Raw genomic sequence first — 4,646 nt, forward strand, 5'->3', positions numbered from 1 at the left:
GGGAGATTGTAAAACTATAGTTCCCATTAACCCCAGACGGAAGTCATGCTGGAGAAAATTTGGAATAATACAGATGTCTTACAAAGCTAAATTTTGTGACTTGGGGAATGTAGACAAGTGGCAAAGGAGAAAGAGACAACACTTGCAAATACTCCAGGATTATTGAATGATCAACATAAAAATGCAAGCAATTTAGATACAAGTGTGCCACCCATTCCAGATGTCCCCCATTCCTAGCAGGTTTTTTCTGTCATTTACACTTTGTCTTCTCTCCATCTTCTAGAATTCTAGAAATATTGTCTACAAGTGCAGTCCCTTACCTCTGGGTCTGTACTCAGCCAGCATGACATCCAGGAATCAAGGAAGGGCATGAGGATCCAAGGTAGGCAAAGGGCAAGCCAGACTGTTTGGCTAGCCTGCCAACAAGAGAAAACAGAATGGAGTTGGGAACACAGGACCAGAAGGCTGAGAAAGTCAGGATGGAGGGAGAGAGAGTGGTTCAGAGCATGATGGGCAAGCACAAACGCAGTCCCCCACTATCACAAATAATTCAGTCAAGTTTCCCCGCATTTGGGAAATTGCAGGGGTTAGCACACCCGGTGTGTAATGGTTGAGCCTCATCCTGGGAAAACCTCCTTTGTGATCAAGAGAAACAGGGAGAACAGAGCAGTAGAGTCAAGAAGATGGAGTTAAAATCCACCTCTGTCTCAGCACATGCATGGGAAACAGGAAGGGGGAAAGACAACTTGAAGGACAGAGGCAAAGTAAACCAAGGCTGGCTAAGTGTCAACAAGCCAAACCTCAGTGTTGTAACTTGGGCTAAAGACACAGGGATGAGAAGGGAGATTCCAAGACTTACAATGGAACTTCCCTCCATAGGATCATAGAGTTGGAAGGGACCTCCAAGGTCATCTAGTCCAACCCCCTGCATAATGCAGGAAACCCACAAATACCTCCCCCTAAATTCACAGGATCTTCATTGCTGTCAGATGGCCATCTAGACTCTGTTTAAAAACCTCCAAGGAAGGAGAGCCCACCACCTCCCGAGGAAGCCTGTTCCACTGAGGAATTGCTCTAATGGTCAGGAAGTTCTTCCTAATGTTGAGCCGGAAACTCTTTTGATTTAATTTCAACCCACTGGTTCTGGTCCTGCCTTCCGGGGCCACAGAAAACAATTCCACACCATCCTTTATGTGACAGCCCTTCAAGTACTTGAAAATGATGATCATATCACCTCTCAGCCGCCTCCTCTCCAGGCTAAACATCCCCAGCTCCTTCAACCTTTCCTCATAGGATGGTCTCCAGACCCTTCACCATCTTCATTGCCCTCCTCTGGACCTGTTCCAGCTTTTCTATATCCTTCTTAAAATGTGGTGCCCAAAACTGAAAGCAATGTAATGGTCTGAGATAAGATATATATATCCCTGAGTTCCTTCCAGGTGCCTTTAGTTCTGACACTCTCCTGTGAAGAATCTGTTCTATCTATCAATAAAGCCAACTTTCTGAACATCCCGAAAGTCTTCTTTACTAGAGGATAGTCCCAGAGCTGACAGCATTCTCCAGGTGACCTGCAGAAAAAAATCTTTCCCATGAAAGCTGTTGATTCAGCTTGAGGACATCTGTTCTCGTAACACTGATCCCCTTAGTTTGATAACTAGATTTATTTTTAATGAGAAAAACTGAAATAGTGACAGGTGCAACTAGATTTTGTAAACCGCTTTTTAGATTGTGTAAACCGCAACTAGATTTTGTAAACCACAGAAAAGGAGAAAATTAGGCTAAAAACAAATAAATAATAGGTAAATAAATAGATAGACATTGGAAACTCTTTGTGCATGTACAGAGACATTTTCAACTACAAGGCGTTTTGTTTCTCATATTATTTCGGATGCTTTTGTTCTTTTCCAAATTGTTCTCATACTAACTGCACTATGCAATTGTCTGTTTCATAAATTTAGAAGGGAGAAAAACTTTCAATAAATTATCTGAACAAGACCATAAAACTGGAACCCTTAAATTGCTATGCAGATGGATCAATGTTCTATTTTCCAGTGTTATGATAATGAGATAATTTTAGAGATATATTGAGTAACTGAGCCTTTAATTCTGAGATTTAAAAAATTGACTTGTGTTAGGACACAGCAGTGCAGTCTGTCATAATACAAGGTCAATCCAACAAGACACCTGAGCCCTAGGATTTTTATTTTATTTTTTTGCTTAAGGTGTAGATGTGACAAGTGCTTTGCATTTTGGGATAGAAAGAAAAAGCTATCTAGCTAGAAAGCTCGGGCTTTGCCTCATTCATACAACTGTCTCATGCAATTCCAGTCTCCTAGCAGCTGACATAATCCTGGTGTTCAACATTCTACCAGTGCAGGTCTATCAAAAATTTAAATAGGTTTGGACTAGAATAACTGTGAATAGGATTGAAGTGCATTTCTTTAGAGTCTTGTCTTGCTTGCGAACTCTCCACACTTTGTTTCATGCGTGCAAGCCTAGAATTCATGCTCCTTTCAGTAAACTGAAGCCCTCCTTTAAAAAAAAAAAACTCTGTGACATCATACAAGTTCCGATAGCTTGAAGATCTTCCAAAGCGCAGCCATGAAAAATTTACTGCACTTTTAAATATTGTTTTGGCTAATTCTTACAACCTTGTTTAACCACATCCAAGCCTTATGTGTTTTAAGTTACACCCTGTTCTAGGGTTGACTTTTAATCAGCCATTATATTTGTGCTTTTTAAATCAATTGAATGTTTGGATATTAGCTGGAATGGACATTCCCTTTGCTCATAAGTGTTTATCAGACAGGAAAGACTGCAAAGTCATATTATGATTTCTGTGCATGGCCCCCTCATCATGTGACACTTTTCCAAGCTTCCATAATTATTGGCAGGGCTTTTTTTTTTTTTGAGCAGGAATGCACAGGAACGCAGTTCTGGCTGGCTTGGCATCAGGGTGTGTGGCCTACTATGCAAATGAATTCCTGCTGGGCTATTTCTGCATAAAAAGCCCTGATCATTGGCATCACAGTAGCCACACATACTTAGTCACCATTTTCTAAGAAATACTAGCTTAATATGGTTAGCTTAATACTAGCTTAATAATAAAAAAGCCCTGTGTGGAGCAATGGTGATGTCAGGGGATGTGACCTAATATGCAAATGAGTTCCTTCTGGGCTTTTTCTGCATAAAAAGCCCTGATCATTGGCATCACAGTAGCCACACATACTTAGTCACCATTTTCTAAGAAATACTAGCTTAATATGGTTGCCAGTCTCCAAGTGATGGCTGGGGATCTCCTAGAATCACAACTGGTCTCCATGTTACAGAGATCAGTTCTTCTGGGGAAAATGATTGCTTTGGAAGGTGGACTCCTTGGCATTATACCCCACTGAAGTCCCTCCCTTCCCAGGCTCCACCCCCAAAATCTCCAGAAATTCCCTGACCAAAAGCTGGTAACCCTATAAACACAGTTCCACACATGTGCCAACACACATTCTACACATATACCAACACACATTCTTACACTGAACTAATGGGAGTCACTAGGAATTATGAAGACGGTCTTAAAAAATTTTATTGACCAATGAACTTTTTTTTTCTGATTTTCAGGAGGTTTGTGATGAAAATATAAAACCTCGGAGCTCATTTCACCCCAAAACAGCAGTGCACCTGACTAATTAGACAGAAATGGGAAACCCTAGCATTCCAAGCTTCCATTGTCAATGCAATTTAATCTGCGAACTTCAAAAAGTTGTAGAAAGATCAGGTGAGTTGGCCTTGTCTGAATCATCAGCTTTTAACAGCCAAGGATAAATGCCACTGGCCCAGTGTGAAAGTCTCCTATTCCTTCTCTGATGTCATTCTAGTGCATTAATTTACAGCACTGCCTAAATGTGATGAACCAGGAAGAGTATTTTTAATCTCAGTGTCCTTAATGCCTACAGACAATATTTCAAATTCCTGGTTTAAGATTGTTCTTCTGAGTGATTTTTCTATCATATTACATAAAGACAACACCCAAAAATCAGCATAGTAGTTCAGCACATTACTAAAACTGTGTAAAATCTTGGGGTGTTTTTACATTCAGTTTGATCCAGAGTTTTAGAGTCTTCAAATTGCCTGCCACTGTTCTTCTTTTATTATTTCCCTTTACATTTAAGCGTTTCAATTGGGGGGGGGGGTGTCTCTGATCAGAGGGCAGTCGGAATACCAGTGCTTAGTTAAATGTATTGATTGCTTGGAAATCGTGTCAACACTGAAAAAACAATACAAATTTAAATCACTAGATGAAGCAAGCAATAATATGTAAAAATTTCAAGTGCTGTCAGTTCTCATGCAAATTATTGCATCTTGTGGTGGCTTTTGGAGGAGTCTTTTAAAACGCAGGAAAACTTTTAGCAGTTTGAAATGTCCGTAGAAAAAAGACCAGACCAAAACTAGTCTCAAGAAAAACACTTTTGTGGCAGCATCGAAACCCATCTCACTGAAACAAATGTAAATGCCTCAGGAAGCAATGATGCGAAACAATTATGAGAACGTTTTGTAATGCAAAGGGTGAGTTTACAATGCGGAGATAGAGTCACAAACTGCCAGTGTAAAAACACCCTTGCTTTCTTTTATGTGGTTGAATTCAATGAAGTGCT

The 4,646-nt window shown here is 40.3% G+C and overlaps 1 non-coding gene across 1 annotated transcript; it reads right to left on the reverse strand.

Annotated features, from left to right (window-relative positions):
* Positions 1-508: 508 nt before the first annotated feature.
* On the reverse strand, positions 509-673 carry LOC132573069 (U1 spliceosomal RNA). Its single transcript, XR_009555484.1, has one exon. It is a non-coding gene; the product is annotated as a U1 spliceosomal RNA (small nuclear RNA).
* Between the last annotated feature and the right edge of the window lie 3,973 nt (positions 674-4,646).

Source organism: Heteronotia binoei, chromosome 5 (assembly GCF_032191835.1).
Source record: "Heteronotia binoei isolate CCM8104 ecotype False Entrance Well chromosome 5, APGP_CSIRO_Hbin_v1, whole genome shotgun sequence".
Lineage (NCBI taxonomy): Eukaryota > Metazoa > Chordata > Lepidosauria > Squamata > Gekkonidae > Heteronotia > Heteronotia binoei.